Source organism: Macaca fascicularis, chromosome 12 (genome assembly GCF_037993035.2).
Source record: "Macaca fascicularis isolate 582-1 chromosome 12, T2T-MFA8v1.1".
Lineage (NCBI taxonomy): Eukaryota > Metazoa > Chordata > Mammalia > Primates > Cercopithecidae > Macaca > Macaca fascicularis.
This window is the reverse complement of record NC_088386.1, coordinates 72679188-72705893: the sequence shown is the minus strand read 5'-3', so window position 1 is coordinate 72705893 and position 26706 is coordinate 72679188. Positions and strand designations below refer to the sequence as shown.

Below are 26706 nucleotides of genomic sequence, written 5' to 3'. Positions count from 1 at the left end.
AAAGTTGCCATATACTCAGCGGTCAGCCTTTCTCCTCTCCACATCTGGGGTCATAAGTCCTTGGTGTGTCAGGTTCTATTTCCTTCCTGGTCTATGTGTAGTGTTTACCAAAAATGCTTAAGACACATTCTTGGTGACGAAAAAAAATTCTATTTAAGGAATGGTGACCAAAAATGAACTTAGATGCGAAACTAAAACAAACAAAAAGCTTTTCACTTTGCTTTGAATTGGGTACACTCTTTTAACAGTAGGGCACTTCGTGCAGTGTAATATAGCTCTGCTATGACCAGTTTCACCAAGTCTGTTCAATGACTGCCTTGGGAACCAGATCAATCGTGGTCTGCCCTTTAAAGGTAGCAGCACTAATTCCTGCTGCCAGCCTCAGCTCAGACACAATGGAGAAACAATTCCCCAATGTTAGACTTAATCACATTGATCTATTTTTCTGTAGCTCTGGTCTTTGCAAGAAACAATGAATGTACAGCCAAACTCAAATGTAATCCCTAGATTATGTCAGCTGTTCTATTATCTCTGTATCTTGTATTTTGGGGGCTGTTAATGATATATCATAGCAGATAATAGAAATTTGAATTTTGTGGTGTTTCTTTAAAAGTAGCCAGAGAAGCAAGTACATGAAATGACTACAAAGATTCCATTTCAAATCTTGTTGAAGGTCATAATGAAGATGGTTGTCTTATAATCTCTTATCAATGGAGGTGTTGGGGAAGACAAAAATCCCCCTTCCAACAGGTGAATTAGTTAGGGTGGCCTCAATCTCTCATCATCCACATTGATCAATATTCTCACTACTTCTTTATTTTTATGAAAAATGGGGAGGGACAGTGCAATCTTATCATCTCCACATTTATACAAGGAGTGCTTGAGAGTTAAGGCAGAATGCAGTCCTCTGGGTCCCTTTATGTGGTCAAATAACCCACAATTTTTGGCTGGCCTCACCCAGTCTTCATTGATTCCCTTTCCCTTGCAACTGTAGGTGCAGCCATGGGACCAAGTTCTGTGGAAGAGAGAGCTTCTGGGAGCCTTCCTTGATGGGCAGCATATCCTTTGCCTCTCCATCCCTTCCTGCTTCCTGCTGCTTAAAGCTTGAGTGCTATAACCATGAAGCTTGAGCATGCCATGCACAGCTGAACAGCAAGACAGAGGACCTTGGGTCCCTCAAACCATGAATCACTGTATCAGTCCTAGCCCCACCACTCAGACTTCTGTGTGAGAAAGAAATTTAACCTGTGACTCAAAAAAAAAAAGTTATTCTTTTTTTTTAATTATTTTTTTTGAGATGCAGTCTCGCTGCTCTGTCACCCAGGCTGGAGTGCAGTAGTGTGATCTCAGCTCACTACAATCTCCCCCAAGTGATTCTCCTGCCTCAGCCTCCTTAGTAGCTGGGATTACAGGCAGGTGCCACCACACCTGGCTAATTTTTGTATTTTTAGTGGAGATGGGATTTCATCATGTTGGTTAGGCTGGTCTCGAACTCCTAACCTTATGATACACCTGCCTTGGACTCTCAAAGTGCTGGGATTACAGGCATGAGCCACTGTGCCCAGCACAAGTTTATTCTTGATCACACCACATGTCCATTGCTGGTCAGCAGAGGGACTTTGCTCATTGTGGGTGCTCAGAGAGCCAGGCTGACAGTGTCCATGTCAACCAGTGCTTCCACCATTGCTGACAAAGACAAAGGGAATATAGTGAATTGTATACTGATAAGGCTTGGAGCTGAAAATAACACATGCCATTTTGCTGACTAATGCAAGTCACATACCATATCTAACTTCAAAAAGGTAGGCAAGTAGTCTATTTGCCCTAAAAGCAGGAGAACCAGAATGTGTGGATAATCCCAATAATGACTATAATTTCTATCTTACCTAAGCCACTGTTATTTTGGGTTTTCAGCCAATTGCATCTGCACTGAATTCTAATTAAGATAGGAATGATCACATCAATGCTGTGATAACTAAGTCCTGTGAGGAAGGCTGTCACTGGGTGTACACCTTGTACTCTGAAGGATTTGCAGGGGTCACTCTCTGTGACTTTTCTGGGAAAGAAGAAACCACATCTTTCTTAAGATCTTCAGTCATCTTTCAATCATTGACATCTACTACACTGGAGGCAAATCACTAAGAATTCCTATTCCTAAAGTTCAGGCTACCACCTCTAGCTCCTTCTAAGTGTAGGAAATGTTCCCTATTCTTTTGAAAACACAATTCTAGTCTTTTTCTATTCTGCTTTGTTCCAGCATTCAAATCTTAGTCCTTGAGATCTGTCATCTTTCCCAGAGGCACTAAATATGTCCTTACTTCTTTCAATTTGGCGAACATCTTCACTTGACCCTACGACACTTTCCAAATCTATAGACAAATGAGTCGTTCTACACCTATTGTCTTCTTGTTTTCCTTTTCTGAAACCCCTGTGATGAGGCTTCTGTTTGTACCATTCTACTTAAACTGTCTAAAAAGCCATTAATGGCTTATCAAGAAGCGTTTGTCTAAAACTCTGGAATTTCCTGGAAACATGCTTTCGTATATTTCACGTAGTGGAATGGATAACAGTACCAGATAAAAACAGTCATAGATTTAGTAAAATATAGTAGAGTCCTTTCTGCATTTGGGTCGTATGGGAATGCTTTCCTATCTGCTACAGGTAAAATCACATGTCTGTCAGCTCCTGCCCCAAAACACAGGAGCCATCTGCAGTACAAGGCTGACATATTTGTTTCTTTAAATGAGCTATATTTTGCAACACACACATTCCATCTGTAATCCAGAGTGTTTTAGTGTGTGTAGGTGTGACCTAGAAGCAGGCACAGTTCATTAAAAAACAAAAAGCACCAAAACCTTTTACAGATTATTCTCACAGATAAAAATTCTATAGACTACCAACAAAGGAAGTCTTTATTGTTCCTGGAGAGCTAGACCATACACAGATGGATCATACTTGCTCTTTGCAATCTCATTCAGAAGCAGGAAAAAGGGACGGTATTGGATTTGAATATGAAGGACAAAAGCAGCTCTGGAGACACCAAGTAATAGTCTACGTTACAGGTTTAACACACTCATTTAATCTCACTGGGAAAAATAATGAAGCTGGTGAAAAGTATTTATGGAACTGGAGGAGAGCATATTTTGCTGGTTTTACTTTATGTTTGAAGTTTTAGGTATAGCTATGCCCATAAATACTGAAATGCCTAGCATAAAGAACGCAGCCTGGGGCATACCCCATAAAACTTACAGTGCAATTAAATGAGCAATTTCCACTGGAAATAAAATGGACATGTTGAGTGGAATATGAATTAAACTGCATATGACTCAGGCCTTCACTAGGCTTTAGAGAGAGATCTGCTGGTTTCAGTAGCACCTGATGCCATCCATCTATAGGTCAAGGCCAGTAAGTAACAAAAGATAACTGTAGTTAGCATGAAGATTAGGGCATACCAAATTGTGGTTAATGTAGTTTCCCTGTGAAAGAGCCCAGCAAAATTACGACTGATAACAAAGGATTAAACCTGACCTTTCTTTACACTGCAGACATATTGAGCTTCTGCATTGTTTGCTATGCAGCATTTTTGACACTTCCCTCAAACTTCATTTTCACTTTCTGAATGTTCTCTCTCAGACCAAAGTCACCCAGGTGCCATTATAAAAGAGTTTCTAAGGGAGATTTCAACTAGAAAATGAAAAAGCCACCAAAACAAACATTGGTTTGCATTCCAGACCACTTTCTGCTCTTGTTCATTTCTGGGATCTTACTTGGAGATTAAAGGGTAATGATTCGCTGATATCCTGAGGGAAAACCAGTTCAGGAGCAGCCTTTGAAAAAACACATGTAGAAATCTTGCTGATAGAGGGAGAAAACAAGTTTCAATCTTATTTGTAGTGTAGGGTAAAGCAAGTCCACCCAAGATAAAGCCTAGCATTCTTTCTTTGAGGAATTAGGGTAAGGGTGAAGAAAAGAAAGCTTGATATTTTTCTGCCTATGAAAGCCAGAAGAAGGCTCAGAGAAGCCAGTTCCTTCTTTTCCTCTTTTCCCGAGTGCCAGACCTCTGCAACTCCCAGAGGAAATGAGGGCATGGGGTGGGTAATAGGGCATGTGATTGGAATGAGTATTCCCAGCCATTTAATATATTCACAAGTCAAACTATAAAGTATTTCTTTAAAAAAATTATAGTATTTCACTGAAGTTTGAATGTACTTTCTCTTGCCAAAATAATCAGTGTCCTTCATTTTTCTAATGATTAAAAATGTGCTACATATATAGGGAATTTTTCCAAATGAAAAATAACATTTTCTATGGCAGCACATACAGTGCTTGAATTTTTCACCTTAGATTGTATTCTAGCCAGACCTAAACTCAGTATGTCTTACTTGTATAATGATAATTCATGTCGTCAAACCAAATGCACTGTTTGCTACTCGTTTGCCCAGGAGCCATCTTTTCCTAAAGTGAGCAATATTAGGTGCATTTGTCTGGCTGGCCGAGGGCTCCTCCCTACAGCTTCTGCAGCCATGGAAAAGTCTGGAAGGACAGTGTTCGCTTGTACAAGAAGAGGGAAGGACAGCATGAGAAAAGCAAAATCTTGCAGCGTCTGTGGTCGGAAGAAGAAAGCTGAAGCTAGTTAGGAGGAAGGAGTGTGTGAGTGAATTAGGAGCTGAAGCAGTAAAGTAGCTTTCCCTGTGACCCTGATGTGTCGGGCATTTATTTCTGTCTTAGACTAAAGGCATAATAAAAAAGGCACTTTATTTAGGTTAACAGAGAATTATATAACTGGAAAGTTTTACAGTTTTATATATATAGTGAATAGTTTGTAGAGGATAAAAAGACTTCCCTTTGGTTTATTATTTGGGTAAGATAAAAACCAACGAATTCTTTAAGGATGCATTTCTTTCTTTTTCTTTTTTCTGCCTTTTTTTTTTTTTTAAGACAAAAGCCTGAAGACATAAAATGGAGTTATTTTCATCGGGATGTCACCCTCGATGCCGCTGCTTTACTACATGTTCATAGTCAAAATTATTTGATGTTTCCCTCGAATAGCTACGATCAGTTTGAAAACAGCTTTGTTAATTAGCAAGAGATGACGCAATGTATCACTGCATCTTTAGGGCTATGGCGCCAGCTAGTGGTGGGAGAGGGGAGTCGCCCTGTCGCTGTCAAATCTGGGAAGGCGTCGGTCTTCTCGCCTCCCGTTATCCCTCATCCTCCTCATTTTTTTCCATCAGCATAATGGGGGAATCATTGCAGTGTGGACAGAGAGGAGTAGACGAGATTATAGATGAAAGTAGAGAAAAACGGTGGGCAGGGGCAGGGAGAGGAAAGGCCAGACAAATGCAATCATTTCTCCAAAGGATTTGAGAAGAGATCATTTATTTGAAATATTCCTGCCATGTTTATGGAGCAGCTCAATCTTTTGCCAGTGAATTTTTAGCGTTTTGTTTTTCATTTGTAGATTTGCTTGAACATATACTTAGGACACGTTATAACTATGGAACTCATCACAAACACAGCACTGAGGACATGTTGTAAGTGTAAATTTGTGTTCATTTTTAAGTAGCAAATATTTCTACTGTGAACAGGCTCTGTTACCTCCTCACTGGTACGGCTCTAGGATGAATAACTCTCAAATGGTTAATAAAGGAGAAACCTCTTAAGATGGTATTTGTGGATGGTACACTAAGAAAAAAATATAAAATTTCCAGGCAAAAGAGACTTTATTTGGGAAGTATGAAGCAGATGTAGGTTTGGAGCCTATCTATTCTCAAATAGAAATAGGTTGTGATGATTTGCAGGAAAACAGAAAACATACGTATTTATTTTAAGAACAAAGAATCTTTGGCAGGCCATCTTTCTCATTTAATTAAGCCATAACTGATCTTACTAGGGTTATGGAGGGACTTCAAATGCCAATAAATAAAACCTGAAGCTGAGACATTTCTTTCACCAAATAGCTAGAGCTGTTTATAACTCTATTACTTATTGCTAAAATCAATTATTATTGCTAATATTCCCTGTGGAATTTATTACGAAAACAAGCTGAAGGTTATAAAGAAGAACTTTTCTTTTTAAATGTCATTCATATATCTATATTCATGTCAGTTATAGAGAATAAGGATAATCTGAACCAAGACTCTTGTAATAGTATTTTTGGAAGGCAGATCTAATTTAAGAGGAGGTTTCAGGAAGGAAGAAATTGTCACAGTCTTACCTCAGTCTAATTTATGTTACTATGCTATTGGAGAAATAACATTTAAAACCTTGTCTGTGTAAGACATTAGGTGGTAAAATACCTGGTCATGGTGTTGGTGTGTGAGATTTACATAGACTACTATTTTGAGTACATTTTAAACTTTTGCTAAAAACTGCATATTTGATTAAGAAATTCACCTAACCTTGTTATCAACCAGGTCAAAATGTTGACATTTTCCCCTTGTTTTTAATCATGTTAAACTTTTCATATATAATAAGGCCCTGGTTAAAAGTCTTAAAATTCTTCAGTTGACCTTGTTTCCTCTATCTCATTTATATGTCTTTTGATATAGAAGCTGAGCTCATACAATTAAGAGTTTCAAATCAGTGCCTGAAAAGGAGTATTATTACTGTTTTTTTTTTATAGAAAAAGCAAATTGACTTTAATAAGGCTCTATCAATGACAGTGGATTAATTGAAACACGTGAATGTTAAAGAGTTGAATTGCCATAAAATTTTGAGAATTACAGCAAAATAAAATAATTTATACTCTTTTAAAACAGCTTTGTAATATGTAAGTACCTACTTTAAGTGCTGAGTTTGTGATTAGAGCTATCTTTAAAACTGTTTAATGGTTGCCTTAAAATATTTTGATGCCTACTATAATCCTTATATAATTTTCCATATGCTACCAAGTAAATGCTTTGAAATGTCATTCCATCTTAATTTGAAATTTACTCATTAAGATTTTAAGATTTATCTTTTGAATTTAATTTCTTATTACTTTTTGATATTATAAAATTAGAAAGTAACTCTATACGGCAAATGAACACATTTGAAGGAAGGAAGGGAAACATACCTGAACATATTTATAATTTTTCTCTTTAGCAATTGCTGTGATGACTTTGAAATAGTGATATCAGCAAATAATTAGTTCATTTGATTCAAATCCTCCTTTCATTCGAAACTGTGCATAGGATTTTTGCAAAATAAGTAACCATAGGATATCATAGGATGTCCCTGAATGTGACAACATAAAGACAAATTTACAAATAAGGACACTCACACATTCATTCTGATATTCACATTTGAAAAGACAAGGCATACTAAAATGTGTGTATGTGAATAATTAAATATTTGTTTGGCCTCTAGATTACACGCTTGTGAAACAGCACAATCTTCCTTCGCAGAGTGATGCTGGAATCCTCGACAGACCCTCTCCTCAGGAGACATTGGCACAGTATGAGGGGGACACATCTGCCGGCAAAGTACTACAGATGGTTCCCCTCATTAGCCTACAGAACTCCAAGCAGCCATCACGGAGGAGGCTTGGGAATCTCACTTGGACAAGATGTTAAGCTAGCCTCCTGTTCAATGTCATTTCTCCAAAATAATCTCCTTAGTGTGCTCTGTTGGGCTGGGGCTGGTTTACATGTCGCACTTGCAGAGATTGGAGATGGCAGCACCATATTCAGTTTGCCCAAGGGCATTACATGCTTTTTAGATTTGGAAAAGTTTCACAGCAAGTCAGACTTGGAAAACTTCTTAATCTAAATGCAGTGGCAGGGCAGCCTCCATGCTCCCTGGAAACTCATTAGCTTTTGGAATTCTAAGCACTACTCACCTTCATGTTCACGCTTCCTTATTACATTAAATGCATTTGCACTCTCATTTCTCCTCTTCCCCTCATCCCACTGATTTATTGACATAGTGGTATTTTAATTTTGTTTTGTTTACCCTTTGTTTATGAATCAGCCTTAAAATCAGGGCACCAAGCCCTGGCAACCGGAAATGTTAGTTAAGTTTAGCAGTAGAAACAGCAGGGGGAGCCCATACTGTTTTATGGTCTGCAGTTTGTCTGGCTGGATTATTATAATAATTATTATAGTCGTTGTACGTTTATAACATAGATGTTTACAATCTGTGTACATGTATAACATGCATGTTTAGAACACGGGCAATCACCATGTGCTAGACTGTTGCAGTTTTAAGTCACAGAGAGTCAATTTTTATTCTTTAATTATATGAAATGATCAGGATACCACTAACAATAATTGAGAAGATAAGAACTTGGCAGTAAGAGTTACTTTCCCTGTGTTTTGAACTAGAGAGAAATCCTGTTTCACATTTCATTATTTCTCGAAAAATAAGATAAGCTAAAATCCCTGTGTAATCTCTGTTTTCTGTAGCTGTTTTCTGGCATTTCCAGCAGCAGCTTTTTGTTTTCTAAGAGACGTTAAAATGTACCATCTGATATGTTTTTATGATTGTGATAGTGAGGAGAGATTCTACTGCAATCACTGGGTATTCTAATATGAACCAGACTTAGTTTTCAGTTTTAAAGCTAATAAAATGCAGAAGCCCAGTGGCCTTTAATATTGTTTTCTTATGTTTGATGAGGTCCTTGGGTCAGTAGGTTTTCAGTACCGTAAAATAATTCAGAATATCTGAACTACATTTTGCTCCCTAAATAAACCATTGTAACATCTGTGGGCATACATTATATATATTGTAGCTCATCTTAGATTATTCTGCTTTATTGGAGGGGGAGGCAACTCTAAAGTGATATTCACATGCCTGAATTGGTGACTGCTGGTAATGTCAGCAAAATCTCCTCACAATGTGATTCCTGATTAGGTTAAGAAGAGTTTTGTAAATCTAAACAATTTCTATTGAATAATTTTTGGATTTCATAAGAAATAGCTTAAAACTACATTGCCAAGGATATTGAATATTGGTGCAACACACACACTTTTAAAAATTGAGAATAATTGGCCGGTCACGGTGGCCCATGCCTGTAATCCCAGCACTTTAGGAGGCTGAGGTGGGTGGATCACCTGAGGTCAGGAGTTCGAGACCAGCCTGGCCAACATGGTGAAACCCCGTCTCTACTAAAAATACAAAAATTAGCCAGGTGTGGTGGCAGACGCCTGTAGTCCCAGCTACTTGGGAGGTTGAGACAGGAGAATCACTTAAACCTGGGAGGCAGAAACTGCAGTGAGCCGAGATTTGCACCACTGCACTCCAGCCTGGGCCAGACAGAGCAAAACTCTATCTCAAAAAAAAAAAAAAAAGAAAGAAAGAAAGAAAAAGAAAAAAAAATTGAGAATAATTAATTTTTTTTCTTTTTTGCCAAAATAGTGTAAGGTTTAAAATTCTATGATGGATCAACAATTCTGTGGATTGACATTTCTGGTTCTTTCCACTTTGAAATTAAAAAATGCCATCTTGGGGTGATCAGAAAACCTTAAGGAGGAATAGCATTTGAAGAGGTCTTGAAGGTTGAAAACTTTATGGGGTTGGTAGTGGGTGGGATGTGTAGTTGTGAGAGGGCAAGATACTTCAGGCAGAAAGAAGATCATAAGCAAAGGGGTAGTGTTGGAAAGGGGTCCTAGTGAGACTAAGATATAGGAACCTTGGGTATATACAAAGGAGCAGTGGGCTATCTGTGATGTTCTGATGTGCAGCTAAGCAGTTAGGACTTTATTCTAGAGGCAGTGGGAGCCAGGGAGGGTTTTAGAGGGAGATATAATAGGAATTACATTCCAGGATGATTGATTTGGTGCCAGGGCACAGGATCCTTTGAAGATTTAATTCAGTTTATTTAGCAACATCATTAGAAAGCAAAATAAAAAAGATGTAATTTAAAAGTCTCTCTCCACATAATTTTAGAATATGATATAAAATGTTTTTATGTCACCTTCCTTGACTAATATAGTCAATGCTAAAATCCAGGAGAATACCTAGCTTTATGGGTCTTTTCTTTCCGTGAATATTGATAATAACATTTTACATCTGGGGAACATAATTTATTATTCTAAATGCTTATTATTCAAAATAACATAATAAAGGCATAATAAATCTCTCCCCCACCATGATCTCTCTTTGATGGCATATAAAAACATAGATTTAGAGATAAGATGGAAAGCTTAGATCTGTTTCAGTGTTTCTATGAGTAGTTGAAATCAGGTCGGGCGCAGTGGCTTACGTCTGTAATCCCAGCACTTTGGAAGGCTGAGGCAGGTGGATCACCTGAGGTCAGGAGTTCGAGACCAGCCTGGCCAACATGGTGAAACCCCATCTCTACTAAAAATGCAAAAAATTAGCTGGGCGTGGTGGTGGGCACTTGTAATCCCAGCTACTTGGGAGGCTAAGGCAGGAGAATCGCCTGAACTCGGGAAGCAGAGGTTGCAGTGAGCTGAGATCATACCATTGCACTCCAGCCTGGGCAACAAGAGTGAAACTCTGTCCCCCCCCCCAAAAAAAAAAGCAAGAAAGAAAAGAAAGAAAGAAATTATCATTCTATGGCTACTTGTTTTAAATAAGCACTGAATTTCATTTTGTAGGTGTCTTACACTGTAGTACCATAGTTGACTCAATTATACACTCATAAAGCACTTTTTGGAGAAAAATAGAGCATCAGCCTGTTATATGTGAGTGTTGTTCAGTAATGTCTTTCTTGCTCTGAAAAGTTTTACAGTTTGCAGACATGATATATTAATATTGTATTCTATTTTATCCAGAGAGAAAGAGAAAAGGGACAATAACATGAAGAAAGCAAAAGGGGGCTCTAATTACAGAGAAGAGATTTAAATAATTTTAGTAAAATATATTATTTTTAAAATATTTCAAGAAAATAGTTCAAATCAATACATTTTAAAACCCTATAGTATACTTTAAAAGGTATCATTGGAGTAGGGAGGAAACCCAATAAGACAATTCCTTCTAAACCATTTGGCACAAAGTGGGAACTTAGAATAGTTACCTTATGCAGTCCATTTGTCTGTTGAACTGATAGTACCATGATTCAAGTAACACACCATTTCTGGCTTATGTAGCCAAAATTACCATCTTTGACTTCCATTTCAATGTATGCTTCCATCTAACTTCGTATAAATATATAGGGCTCTTTAGATTCTGTGTTTGGCATTATCACAATTTTTGCTTGGCTCAGACAGGGCAGGTTGATTATCATTAAAGTGTTATTTATTTCTATTTTATTAAGCCCCTTTTACATTCATGTTACAGGTTAATTTATACTTTTATTTCATGCACTACTTGGCTTTACTGATTAATATGCCCCATGGCATTCAATAAAGTCAGGCAGTGGAGGAAATAAGAGTGGTATTAATTTCTAACATTGCTATAAATTTGCCTTAATAAAACTAGCTCAATAACATTACAGAAGTAATACAATGGATGCTTCCATATTGTTAGCAAAGATGCAACTAAACAATTTTCCTTTCTGAATTTCACATAACACTATTGCCTTTTCTTTGAAGTGTGGAAATGAAATCTACCATATATTTTTTCTCTCTTTAAAAGGTAATCTAATAGTTGGCATGATAACACAGTACACAGCTCTCCATTTGACTTATTCCAATATGCCTTATTCAGACTTTAGGTTACAAACTGTGCAAATTAACACAGGCTCTCAGGCCCCTGGGATGGGTGAGTGAAACTTTATTCATGTAAGAATTTTCATAAATATTAATACTAGGTCTGCAGAATCGTTTGTTCTTCTCTAATCTATTAATGTTCAATTCCAATAATAAATATGATTAACACAAAATCTGAAAATATGGAAGGGCTAGTGAAAGTCTACATGCTAGGTTTTTTTTTCCAGTTAACCCAGCTCTCCCACCCCAATTGTTCAATGAAATAAGGTTAGAATTAGGATTTATAGGAATTTATAAAAACAAGGACACACTGCTATCCACTGAATTTTGGCTCACAAAATTTTGATGAGAAAGAATGTATTCCATTATTAAGTAACCAAATTCATGCATTAGAAGAGAACACTTATTCTCTCCTTTTCATTTATTAGCCAGGCTAGCCAAAATATTGTTACCAATTGGAAATTTGCCTTTATCTCCATTATTCCAAAAAAGTAAGGGCACTTTACCCTGTGCTTTCCCTTCGCTTTTCAATAATGTCTTTGAATAGCATTTATGGGCTGGAAGGAGATTTGATAGAGAAAAGCAACAAATGGAAATGTGTGCATTGGACAGATATTTATTTATCAGCCTTTGTACCAGGCTGGGGATAGAACTGTGAAACAGTTTTACCAGTTTGTTCTTTATTTAATATATAGACTTTTTTTTTTTTTTTTGAAGTAGGGTCTCTGTCTGTAGCCCAGGCTGGAATGCAATGGTGTAATCATGGCTCACTGCAGCCTCAACCTCCCAAGCTCAAGCCGTCCTCCCGCATCAGCTTCCTAAGTAGCTGGGACTACAGGCACATGCCACCATGCCTGGCTAATTTTTAATTTTTTTGTAGAGATGGGGTCTTGCTATGTTTCCCAGGCTGGTCTCTAACTCCTGGAGTCAAGCAGTCCTCCCACCTTGACCTCCCAATGTGTTGGGATTACAGGCATGAGCCATCGTGCTCAGCCTAGTCTTGCTCTTTTACTTATTTTAATAAATGGTGAAATTTCATACCATTAGTAAGGAAGCTATTTTGGGACAGATTTTTTTTTTTTTTTCTGTTTGTCTTTGAATGGATGAGGAACTTCTGCATTCATTAAGTCCCCCTCAAATCATACCAGACAAAGCAGTAGGCACCTTTGCTCACCAAACAGCTCAAGAAATGGCGGCAGGGTGAGTCATTCTCTTTTTTTTTTTTTTTGAGATGGAGTCTTGCTCTGTCACCCAGGCTGGAGTGCAGTGGCACAATCTTGGCTCACTGCAAGCTCTCCCTCCCGGGTTCAAGTGATTTTCCTGCCTCAGCCTCCTGAGTAGCTGGGGCCACAGGCACCCGCTGCCACACCCAGTTAATTTTTCTATTTTCAGTAGAGATAGGGTTTCACCACATTGGCCAGGCTGGTCTTGAACTCCTGACCTTGTGATCCGCCCTCCTTGGCATCCCAAAGTGCTGGGATTATAGGCGTGAGCCACTGCGCCCAGCCAGATGAGTCATTCTTATACCCGCTCAGCACTCTTGAGTTTTTTTTTTTTTGGTTATTTATTTATTTTTTTTTGAGGCAGAGTTTTGCTCTGTCGTCTAGGATGGAGTGCAGTACAGTGGCATGATCTTGGCTCACTGCAGCCTCTGCCTCCCCAGTTCAAGTGATTCTCCTGCCTCAGCCTCCAGAGTAGCTGGGATTACAGGCGCCTGCCACCACGCCTGGCTAATTTTTGTATTTTTAGTAGAGATGGGGTTTCACCATGTTGGCCAGGCCGGTCTCGAACTCCTGACCTCAGGTGATCCACCCCCCTCAGCCTCCCAAACTGCTGGGATGACAGGCATAAGCCATGGTGCCCGGCCACTCTGGGCATATTTTGAGACTTTTACTAAATCATCTTAATAGAATGATTTAACACCTCCTCCTTTGCCCCAGTCCAAATGAATCCAAGCCTATTAGATAAGAGGATTTGATATTTTCATGTTTTCCTTTGCTTAGCTTTTGGTTGAAATTACATTTTCAGATAACTCACATAAAAAAGATGTGCCTTTTCATGTTAATATATTTATGCAACTTCCAGCTTTATGAGAAAGTAAGAATTTAATTTTTACTGTTTCTGCTACTAAACCCAAACTGATCTTCTTTGCTTTAAAAATGAGATATTCAGAATAAACAATTCTAGACTGGGTGAGGTGGCTCATGCCTGTAGTCCCAATGCTTTGGCAGGCTGAGGCAGAATTGCTTGAGTCCAGGAGTTTGAGACCAGCCTGGGCAACAGTGAGACCCCATCTCTAGAAACAAGTACAAACAAACAACCAAACAACAACAACAAGAGGTGGCTCACACCTACAATCTAATCCTAGCAGTTTGAGAGGCTAAGGTGGGAGGATCACTTGAACCCAGGAGTTCAAGACCAGCCTGGGCAACATAGCAAGACCCCATCTCTACAAATAATTAAAAAATTAGCTGAGTGTGCTGGCATGTGCCTGTGGTCCCAGGAACTCGGGAGGCTGAGGTGGAAAGATCACTTGAGCCTAGGAAGTTTCAGTGAGCTGTGATTGTGCCACTGCACTCCAGCCTGGGTGAAAGAGCAAGGCCCTGTGTCAAAAAAAAAAAAAAAAAAAAAAAAAAAAAAAAAAAAAAAAAGGCATTTCTAAATCATCCTCAAACTACTTTTTAGTAAGAAGCTATCTTCAAAGGAATAATCTACATCCTGGATCCTGAGAATGATCGATCATTCAAAAGCAAAGCAACAATTTTAGAGACTTGGGAGTCCCATTTTAGAAAGAAGAACATTTGTTTCCAGAGTCCTTCTCACATCCTGAGCTAAAAAATGAGAGACTTCCATTGGCTTATCCATCTTCGAGTAACCATTCACTTATAAACATGCTGATGACTCAGTGACTTGAATCAATCTACACAGGCAGTCATCTATACAAGCCTTTATTTGCTTTAGGAAATCTGTTAGCTACTGAATTTTGATGTGTTTTTTATAAATTTTTATGAAGTAGACAGACTAAACTTAGTTTATTATATTTCAGGATGGATTTGACAATGCCTTTGATTGACCTCGCAGCTGCTCAACACGCAAAGGTACCTAAAATTGATACACTTCAGTCATTAGGCTAAACTCTGGCAAAAGTTTTCTTTTCTTTTTATTTTATTGTTGCCCAGGCTGGAGTGCAATGGCATGATCTTGGCTCACTGCAACCTCTGCCTCCCAAGTTCAAGCGATTCTCCTGCCTCAGCCTCCCAAGTAGCTGGGATTACAGGCATGTGCCACCACGCCCGTATTTTTATTTTTAGTAGAGATGGGGTTTTGCCATCTTAGCCAGGCTGTTCTTGAACTCCTGACCTCATGTGATCCACCCGCCTCGGCCTCCCAAAGTGCTGGGATTATAGTCGTGAGCCAGTGTGCCCACCCAAAAGTTTTCCCTTCTAATCAAATGAGGAAATTTTATTGAGATAAGAATGGGCATGGTGGCTCAGAACTTAGGGAGGCTGAGGTGGATGGATCACTTGAGTCTCGGAATTTGAGACCAACAAAAAATATAAAAGGAAAAAAAAGGCCGGGCGCGGTGGCTCAAGCCTGTAATCCCAGCACTTTGGGAGGCCAAGGCAGGCGGATCACGAGGTCAGGAGATCAAGACCAGCCTGGCCAATATGGTGAAACCCCGTCTCTACTAAAAATACAAAAAATTAGCCGGGTGTGGTGGCGGGCACCTGTAGTCTCCACTGCTGGGGAGGCTGAGGCAGGAGAATGGCGTGAACCCGGGAGGCGGAGCTCGCAGTGAGCCGAGATCGCCCCACTGCACTCCAGCCTGGGCGACAGAGAGAGACTCTGTCTCAATCAATCAATCAATCAATCAAAAAAATTTAGCCTGTTGTGGTGGTGTGCACCTTTAGTTCCAGCAACTTGCGGGCTGAGGTGGGAGGATCACTTGAGGCTGGGAGGCAGAGAGGTTGCAGTGAGCCTGGATTGCACCACTGTATTCCAACCTGGGTGACAAGAGCAGGACCCTGTCTCAAAAAAAAATAAAAAAAAGAAAAAGAAAAAGAAAAGATGGAAAAATCAGACCTGTTGGTGAAATGAGTTAGGCAGTGAATTGAACCAAAATGTAAAGTTCTATGTTTTTAGCTAATAGGAAATAAAATATACTGTTGGTAACCACTCAGGACTTTGAATCCATGTATGATTACATTGCTTGATAGTTTTCCCCCCAATACTATCTAATCTGAAGTTATTGCAAATAAAATGCAAATTAAACAATGCTAAACATATTTTCATCTTAAATCTCTGTTCTATAAGTATATCTAAAAACTTAGTCTGCAAAAATGTACTATTTTAATAATTCATTCTTTTTTTTATCTTTAAAGTGAAAGCAAGTTTATTAGGAAAGAAAAGGAGTAAAAGAATGGCTACCTCATAGACAGAGCAGCCCCAGTAATTCATTCTTTGCAAAGCTTTCTGGGGTACGATGATGCTTAACAGACTAGGTCAGTTGCAAAAATAGTTTTTCAAATGTTGGTATAAAAATAAATAATATATGTAGAAAGCAAATAAAACTTATTTGGTGACGACTAGATTATATTGACACAATTTTAAGTTTCAGATAGTCTCAGCTTAAATCTTTAGTGAAATACATTAATTTTTCAATTGATCAGGACTCAGCAAAATATATATGAATGTGAGATGAAGGGTGCTAAAAATTTCCCCTCTCCTGTATTTTTTTTAAACAACTATATTAATTACTACCCTTTGAGAATAAGGATATTATTTTCTTTTTGAAGGGAAACATTGTGCTCTATAGAATGACTTGTACTGTCTTTTGTGCCATTATTAATACATTTCCTGTTTAAGGAAACGACTTTTTTTTTTTAACATGATAGTTTAAACTTCAAAATAAGTGCTATTGACTTTTAAAATGTCTTATCTTATTAATGTCATTCTGGGCATGAAGAATAAAGTGTGGAAAATGCTTGTCATAATAATCCTATTGTCATGAGATTCTCCTTTTTGAATAAAATAGCTCACATTTGTTGTTTCTTTTCTGGGGAGTGGCAGTTGGGAAAGGGGAAAGTAAGTTTTGTAGATAAAGCAAACAGATCCCTCACTTTTAGATTAGTGAAGGATATGGTGATTTTTAAAAATACAAATATATACTCTACCTATAATATGTATTAAATGTCAGATACATCTTCTAGAAATCTTGCCCTCATATTTACAATGGCCATACAAATGTCCTCATATAGTTCTATCTAATTGATTCTGTTTCCTTCATTTCTGTTTTTCTGTTCTTTCCTTTCAATCAGCTTCCTAAGGTTGAATATTTTTCTGTTCTTATTGCCTTCATCAAAACCACCACTTAAACTTTAACGAGCTTAAAATTGAGATATTAAGCACAGAAAATAGGAAAAACAAAAGTTTTAACTGAATTTTTTATGTCATATACTTGAAGCATGTTTCATGAATGAATAACATACATGATTAACATGCATTTAAAATAGTATGTGGATTGCACAATGAAAATGCTATCATTTATTGAGTGGAATCTGTATTTTCATTTAATTTAATATATTTCACTTACAAAATTAGCAAGGTAGTTATGCAGCATATATATGCATATGTTTTATAAAAGCATACATTTTAAACTTTTTCCTTTTGGGAAAAAATTCATGTATATAGTTATTGAGGCTTTACTCTTTTTTTTTTTTTTTCTTTTGAGACGGAGTCTCGCTCTGTCACCCAGGCTGGAGTGCAGTGGCTGGATCTCGGCTCACTGCAAGCTCTGCCTCCCGGGTTTACACCATTCTCCTGCCTCAGCCTCCCGAGTAGCTGGGACTACAGGCACCTGCCACCTTGCCCAGCTAGTTTTTTTGTATTTTTTAGTAGAGACGGGGTTTCACCATGTTAGCCAGGATGGTCTTGATCTCCTGACCTCGTGATCCGCCTGCCTGGGCCTCCCAAAGTGCTGGGATTACAGGCTTGAGCCACCGCGCCCGGCCGAGGCTTTACTCTTAAAACCAAGGTGACCCTCAGTTTTGAAAAGTACAGAGCAGTATAGTGAATGATTAACAAATTATACTCTGCAAAATAAGCCTTAGCTGTGCATTAATACTAGTAGATACTATTTCTGCATTCCTATTTGTGCTAGGCAATGTGCTAAATGCTTTATATACATTAACCTCATTTCAGTTCATTTAACTTCATAAGAAAGCCGTTGGTTAGGAATTTTTACCCTCATTTTACAGATGAGAAAACGGAAATGGAGTTGAATGACTTACTCAAGGTCTCAGAGTTAGTCAGTGGTAAAGTTAGTATTTGGATTCATGGCTATCCAATTACACATACAGCATGTTGAACAAGATCAAGAGGTTTAAAATACCTGTAAAAATTTTTGATTAGATAAATATGATGTGGAAAAATATAATAATGATGGCAATAAATAATTAGTAAATGTTAGAAGACAGAGTTTAAGAGACAAGGATATGATGCATAACCCCTTTTCTCCTGTAGAAGTAGATGAGAAAGTTGTAGTAGAGGAGATGCGATGATAGTTCTGTAAAACTGTGAAGTAAGCATTGATTATTTGCTTGATTCATTAATTTACTTAACTAGGCTTTTATTGGCCACTCTGTTGGGTGGTGGTATAGAAAGATCAGTAGGAAACATGCCTTCTTTTACAAAGTTGACAGTCTTTTGAGTATGTAGTGCATCCACAGGTAAATAGTGCAGAGGTTCAAGAATGACTATAGATTGTACTGATTACAAAGGAAGGTATGTAATCTAGAAAGGAGTGCATGGTGGGTGGGAAGGAGACCTACCCTGAGTTTTAAAGTTCATTATGTCAGGCAGGTAATATGGTCAGATTCCAGGTAGAGAAAACAGGTGATAGAAAGCCAAGAAGGTTCATATGAGAGTGGGTAGGTTAGTGCAGCAATTGATGAACCTGAAGACAGACAGATAGAAAGACTAGATCTTCCAGGGCTGAACAGGATAGAGGTTGCTGTAAGGCTGTGGGGAAGAGGCGTGGTGAGATCCACGTTAGGACAAACATGCTGGCTGTAGTGTGGAGAGAGGGTTGGAGAGGGGCCATGCTGGAGAAAACCAGTTAGGAGGCTGTTGCAGACAGGAGGAAAGTGACAAGGGCCTGATGGTGGGCAATAATGGGGGTTTTAGTGAGAAGGGGACAGCCCAGGATATCAAAGAAAACAAGAGAAGAAAAGTTTCAAGGAGGAAGAAACAGTAAACAGTATCAAATGATGTAGAGAAAAGATATTCATTGGGTTGAATAGCAAGATCTCTGGTGACTCTTGCTAGAGAAGCAAGTGTTAGTGGTTCACAGAGAAGCCTTTGGGGTAGGGGAGTGACCCGGGGGCGAGTGGGAAGGAAACACAGTGAGTGCCCAGTGTTTTCCTTTGCTACTCTCTGTGCTGATTTCCTCCTCTACTTCCAGTCTTGGGAAAGAAAAAAACCACTTATTGGACAATTAGTGAAAACTAGTGCATGCTATAAGCCTCAAAATGACCCTATGATGTTGGGCCCACTGTGATCTTTATTTTCTAGGTGGGGAACAGAGAGTTTGAGAGATTTATACCCCAGCCCAAGATCCACAGTTAGTAAATGGCAGGGCTCTAGTTCTAATCCAAGTCAGTGTGATTCCAGAGCTCATAGTCTCACCACTACCCTCTTCTAGAATTTAGAGTCTTCATGCGTGCTCTTCTCTCCTTCCCTCTCAAGACTATTTGCAATCATGGAGCTAATAGACTTATTTTCACCAAAACATAAATGATGGGCACAGCTTATTATGTTTTTTTTTTTTTTTCCCTGGATGTATTTTGAAATGACCATTGGATGTACTTCTTTTTGCATTTTTATTGTGAAATAAAGCACCATTTTTGGCACTTTATGTAAGTGGAATCATTTGTATTCTTCTGTATCTTGCTGCTTTTGCTCAAAATTACATTTTGCGATTCATCCACATTGAGTGTGGCATTAGTGCATTCATTTTCAATGCTGAATAATATTTCCTTATATGAATTTACCATATTATTTGCCATGCTGTTTTATTCTTTAGGGACTTGTGGGTTATTTCTAGTGATGAACAATTATGACCGATGTTGTCTCTTTTTTTTAAAAGTTCATTTTTCTGTTCAAGAAGCTCTAAGAGTGCGATTTGAAACATCTTTAAATATTTTAGGATGTCAGGATCCCTTTTCAATTCCCTTGAAATGAAACCTGACAGGTGGTTCCTGTGGGTTCCTGTGGGTTCCTGATTTGCTTACTCATGAGACCAAACCTGAGAAGTATGAGGAGCATTTCTAAATTAAAATGTTTAAATAGGTTAGGTGAACTGAAAAAACAAAGAAACAGTTATTACCAGATCTCCCATTTCCCCTAGCTCTTCCACTTCATTGTTGCAATCTTAGCTAAATGCAGTCAGCTTGCATATTTTCCTGCATCGGTCCTTTGATCAGTAAAGTAATTTCTTTTCCTTCCTTTGTGCAAATCTTTTGATTATATTAAGTTCATTCTTTAAAGACCAAACATGGTAAAAAATATTAACAATTTGAATAATTTTAGCAACTATCTAAAATAACTTATTTTACAGGGGATAAAACTAGAAATATTTAATTTTATAAAGTGAATCATCAAAATATAATACAACCAGTGATAAGATCATAGTGTATCACATATTTTAATAACAGCATATAAGATAGACACAGTGAAGTACAGAGGTTCAGGGTATAGGCTCTGGAGTGAAAGACCGGGTTCAAATTTCAACTCTACTTCTTACTGCCTGCATCAATGTGGTGAATTTCTTAACCTTCTAGAAGTAGCTTTCCTCAATTATAAAATAAGGATAATAGTAGTATCTATTTAATAGGGCCGTTGTGACCATCAAGTAAAACACCTCAATAAATGTTAGTTGTTGTTGATATATTTAGCACATCCAAAGGGTAGAATAACCAGAGTATTTATTAACAAATCTTGAGAGAGATAGTTATCTGCTTATGTTATAGCTATTTATTCAACATTTAATAGGTTCCTCTTCTGAGGCAGAGGTTGTGGATCAGACAAAAGTACAACTTGTAGAGGTAAGACAATTAGAAAATTGTAATCAAGTGGCAATGTTAAATAAAATGTATCTGGAAACATAAAGTAGGAAGTGATTGCAGAATGTGGATCAATTGAAGGTACAACTTTCTAGGAATTGTATTTTGAATTTGATCTCAAACAAAGTAATAGTCACAACTTTGCCACAAAGAAAATTGAAGTTCTTCCAGAAAATGTGTGTATGTAAAGAATAGAAGGAAAAATGAGCACGACCTCTTTTAGGGGACAATAGGGATGGAAACTGTGAATGGAATGGGTGAAGAAGGGAGAAATAATTGGTGGAATATTTTATAAACAGCTTTTCTAAAGACTCATATGTTTATTAGATGGTAGAAAAATAAAAAATTCAGTTCCATTTGGATTGGCTTACTGAATTATAAACTTATTAAGGCAAAATGTGACCAATCTGGCAGATTAAAGAAAAGTGGTAATATTTTGGCAAAATAAACTTTCTATATTTTCTTTTTCTTAATAAAGATATAAATAATAAAGCATTTTGACATTTCAAAGATTTAAAATTTATATTGAAAAACCACTCTTGAAATTCCTGTCAGTCATTTGAATCATTTGCTTCTTTTGTCATCTGTTTTTTTTTTTTTTTTTTTTTTTTTTTTTTAAGATAAGACTCCTTCCCTACTGCTTCGACTGTAGTTAGTATTTTCTAGGTTGGCTGTAGGGATTGTTCCCTGGAGCTTATATACCCCACCACGCGTTGACGACTCCCCCAAGTCAATAGAATCCACTAGGTGGCGCCCAGGTCTACTGCCGCGTGTCGTCTCCGCTGGGCGCACATCTCGGAACAGCAGTGGATGTTCAAAGAGTGGCTGGAGAGATCAGTCCAACCATGTGGAGCAGCTTCCCTACGGTCTGCTCTTTCAAAAGACTGTAAGCCTAGTGTTCCTTCAAACTGTTACTGTAATGAAATCCCCGAATATGGACAATGATGGTGTGGTTTTGAGTACGAGAAAGCCTGCGGTTTTGCTTCATGAGACTTAAAGACGAGCAGGCAGACATGCATCCATCCAGCTGCACTTCACAGCCCATGCCCCCGGCAAGTAGCAGGCTGGCGACTGAGAAGCTCCCTAGAAGCTACCCTTAATGCCCAAAGATTGATTTAGGCAATGACACTGCAATGTACGGAAAGGGAAAAAGGGACGAGAGGAAGGTATCAAAAAGAAGGAGATTATTTCAATATTAACTTGAGTGCAGGCATAATTCGCTCTCATTTCTGGCAGGCAATTGAGCACTCTGCTTCATATGCAAAATCGAGGGTACATTCTGATGTAGATTTCGCATAGTGGGAAATGAAGGTATTTTGTTTTTCTTTTAAATTGCATTGGGCAATTTCCCTTTATTTCTTATATGAAATGCTGTAGGCTTTGTACAAGTATTTTATACGTTATTACCATTCTTCTAAAAAGGGACAGCTCTTTTCTTTCCAATTTAAAGTAGTGGATAATGACTTTGGCAGCATTTTCTTGCCTTTTTCAAGTTTATGGAACCAATTCCTCATCATTAGGCTGAAGATGCAGATAAGAAAGGACGAGCCTTTTTCTGGAGCTTGTCACATCAATGTTGCTCCTTAGGTGATTAAAAAGAAAGCAGCGAGGATATTGGAGAAAACGTCTGACAAAAGGTAATGGAAACCCAGTAACAGACGAAAACCAGTGATAGATTAGGCAGACCTTCTCTGCTAAGTGCATGTGTGCATTTCAACTCAGGAACAAAAATAAGACCGTGTTCTACGGAGGCTCTTAAAAAACTGACCTGTGCTGGCCCCACATGCTAAGGTTTATTTGAGGCGCCGAAGGTGATTAGATCCAGGAGGAGGCGTTTTTCTGCAGTTTAGCTTAGGAACTCAGAGCCAGCCAAATGCTTACTGCAGCTGCTTGTTGGCTGGTTCAAAGGTATAGAGCTACTTTAATTAAAATCGGCAGGCGCGTTTTGATTTTGGTCAAAATAGATTTTGTTATTTTTAAACTTCCTGTGGAATGAAAAAAAAAAGTATTTTAATTCCCTTTTCTTTTGTCCAGCATTCTTATTCCCATTTCCATCCCCTGCTATCATAATAATGGGAGGGGTTCAATATGGAATTCTTAAAAATCTCTCCAGGGTTATAATTTTGGTTCAGGGATAGGCGGTGGTCCAGTAAAAACATCTTTAGCACAAATGTAATTTGGAGTATATGGAAATTGTGTAGTAGTCACAGAGATATTTCTTAAAAATACCTTTGCTAATAATTTTGATAGGCTAAAAGTAGATGAGTGAACATGATATTTGATTATGAAAGGTATTTTGCCTAGTGTTCAACTGGTTTATTGTTTTGAAGGAGGGAAATTGACATGCAATTTAATAAAGAAAGTACATTTTCTAAAAGAAAGCGTTTACTTCTGTTTATTAAAATATGGCATTTCAATATGCAACAAAGAAAAAGTGATTTCTGGTATGATACTAGAAACAAATCTGGAAGTGAAAAAAGGGATGACTGAAAAACAGATTATAGTTAACAATATAAATCTCTAGAAGTAATATACTTTTCACCTCTGGGTGCCACTGTTCAACTGCTTCTTGTTTTTATGACTGTTTGAAAGCCAGATGCTTCTTGTAGATGTATTCTTAAAAGAATCTGTTAAAGAGACATTTCCTCTATCTCTAGTTATCTGCTAAATAACTTTTTTGGCACCTGGATGTAAATTCAGCATGGTTGTGATTCTCCATTTTAATTACCAAATGATGACCAAATAATATTGAAGATTGTTTATGTGGGCAATTGGCTAGGTTAAAAGCCTGATTTCATCTCTTATGGAAATGAATTTTGTATTTGCATTTTTGGTAGGCATTTAACCAGAAAAAGCCTTTAAAACACAGAGAGTTTTAGGTTAAATTTGTTGTCATTTGTAGATATGATTTTAATTCTGCACAAATGTTTCAATAGAAATCAATTTTATAAAAGAGAAATAATAGGTAGACATTGGAAGGAATTAATCAATGAAAATATAATTTCAAGAACCTAACATTGTTAACTGAAATATTATTTTTCACTTAAATTTAAAGCTTAATTCCTTAAGCAATTCCATGAAAAAAAAAACCCTACAGGAATTTGTCTATATATTTTCTGAATTCTTAATTCTCAGCTGTGATTATTTTAATACAAATAACAATATTTGTAATTTTGCAAAATGTATGAGTAATTTTTATTTTTATTTTTTACAAACTAGGCAGTGAATTAGTATTTTGTAACAAGAAACAAATGCACTTATTTGGTTGGTTTTTAAATCTCTAATTACTTATTTTAAACTTGGGGCTTATCAGAAATGCAAGAGAAAGGGGTTATAATGCCAAAGTTAATTTTGTTTTGTCATATACAAAGTAGTTAATCTACAAATTATTGATTGATATTCTCCCTCTTTTAACTCTTTTAGGACTCAATATTTAAAGCAAAACTAATTTATCTAGGTGTTCTACGGCACAAAATTAATTCTCCTGGGACTGGTCCAGGCCAAGCCTCATTATGGAACAGTTCCTCTTGCTGAACTAGTCTAAACCTGATTCTTACTGGGATACTTTTTCAGAGTTATTTGCAACAAAGAATTTAACCCTTGAGAAACTACAGAATTTACTTTCAAGTTTATACATATTAGGCCATTTGAGGGGATCAGGAAGACATTAAAATCAGAGTATGTCTTATCCTCGTGGGTGCTTCCTGGGATGTTGAAGTTAGCCAGTTGTATTTGTGTATACTGCAGGGATTTTAGCTTTGTAATCATATACCAGAGTTGAAGTGTTCATTTAAGACATTTTTTACCCTTCCCTAATCTGCATCACAACAAGCATATTACTGACCCTGTCTTTTTCATTTATATGTAAGTGGTGAATTTACCTCTTTGTCTGGGTGCCCAAATAGTTGTTCAGATCTTACAGCAAGTTTCACTGACTTTCTTTGCTTAATGTCTAACTAAATCATTTGGTTACTTGGTGTTTTTGTGCATACATAGACCCCAAGACTGTAACTGTTAAACAGCTACAAAAGTAGTTCAGCATCATTCATCATTTATATTTCCTTTACTGTGTGTGTATATATGTGTGTGTGTGTGTGTGTATAATATCTTTGCAAAATATTATTGGGGAACAGATTTTTAAAATATCAGTTTTTGTGTTGACTTTTTGCCTTTTGTGTGGCAGTTAGTTCATAAAGATCAGACCATTTTCCACTGGAGAATCTCTTGCATTTTAAGGTTCTTTGATCATTGTGGGAATCTTACCCAATTTTTTCACTGAAGTAGTTTTCCTCATTCAAAATGCCACATTTTCTATTAGAATGTTACTAATCTGGCTCAATATATTTTCCTTTTGTGGCTGGTAAGGAATATTTATTTGGTGCTAGTGAGGCAGCCCTATCTACCAGCCAGGTCTTTCACAGAGAACAAGATGGTGGTCAACTTGAGGATGGGTAAGTGTCTTTATGATGGAAAGCAGTGATTTAGCCAATTATTAACAATTATCCAGGCTATTGTTAAGCCATACTAAATTATGGGATTAATAAACAAATATTCAGGTAGTTCAGTGGTATTTGATAAGGAAATTTAATTTACTTACCTAAGTAAGTAAATTACTTAAATTTGTAAATTAAGTACATGCAATTTACTTAAATTGGCCAGTGAATGTAATTTCTCTGTTAAATAATAGCTTTTTTTTTTTTTTTTTTGAGACAGAGTCTTGCTCTGTCACCCAGACTGGAGTGCAGTGACATGATCTTGGCCAAGATCGTGTGATTCAAGTGATTCTCCTGCCTCAGCTTCCCAAGTAGCTGGGATTACAGGTGTGTGCCATCACGTCTGGCTAATTTTTGTATTTTTATTAGAGGCGGGGTTTCACCAAGACAGTCAGGCTGGTCTTGAATCCCTGACCTCGTGATCTGCCCGCCTCGGCCTCCCAAAGTGCTGGGATTACAGGGTGTGACACTGCACCTGACCTAAAATAATAGTTTTAATAGAAATTGCTGCCTTGTGAAACTGAGTTCTCAATCTATAATGTGGTATATGCTTCTGTTTTAAATTCATAATAAAAGGTATTTAAACTTCATAGATTTCTTCCCCCTCTGTATTTTTGTCAGCCTAGATGCACAAAAAAAAGAAGAATGCTCTATACCTTGTGGACATTTAATAAAGATTAATTTTTTTAAACTAACAATTTAAATATAATCTCCAAATGGAAGCATATCTATGTTAGTTTAAATCCTTTCACAATGAATAACAAAATACAGGAAACTTTAGGAAGGTTTATGATTTTCCATAAGAAAAATGTGCTTAGAGCTTAGAGGGGAATGTTTTACAATTTTTTTTTAAAAAAATCTACATCTTTCTTCTGCAGATACCAATACAATCAATTGACAGTAAATGAAAAAGCTGAAAAAAAAAAAAAAGAATGTCCCCTTTCTAGTCTTCCATTTTTTAAAAAAAATTTCAGTTGGAAAATCCCCACTGAATGATTTTTTTAAAAAAGTAAATGTATCCTGGGAACATGCCGTTCAGGATTTTGGAAAAGGAACTTCAAACGAAATTGGTAAGGGAGGCAAATGCGTAAGTGGAAACTTTGAGGAAACTGGCAATGAGAGACTGGAAATCAGGCAGTCATTTACGTTTTACTTCACCACCCTTTGCTTATGTGAGTACAAAGCAGGGAGCTGGCAAGGCTGTGAGTCAGAACTCTCCTCTCAGGAACTGAGCAGAGAGATTCCCAGCATCTGTTTCCTCAACTATCACCCAGAGGATACTGGTGGTAAATCACAGGGAATAAAAATAGCCTCAGAAGTCTAGTTCCAAACAAATAAGGCATGGTGGATATTCGATAGTGGTTTGGGGTCTCAAAATTCTTCATTAGCTAAATAATAAATACATTATTTTTTACATTAATGAGCATATTTCTTACATTGTTCACTTAAATGTTGAGCACAACCTTGGCATTTATACTGACGTGAGTTGAAGTG

At 37.4% G+C, this 26706-nt stretch overlaps 1 long non-coding RNA gene across 1 annotated transcript; it reads left to right on the top strand.

Moving 5' to 3' along the window:
- The first annotated feature begins 5184 nt into the window (after positions 1–5184).
- Positions 5185–8686, top strand: LOC141408193 (uncharacterized). Its single transcript, XR_012421266.1, has 2 exons — positions 5185–5534; positions 7351–8686. It is a non-coding gene; the product is annotated as an uncharacterized lncRNA (long non-coding RNA).
- Positions 8687–26706: the final 18020 nt, after the last annotated feature.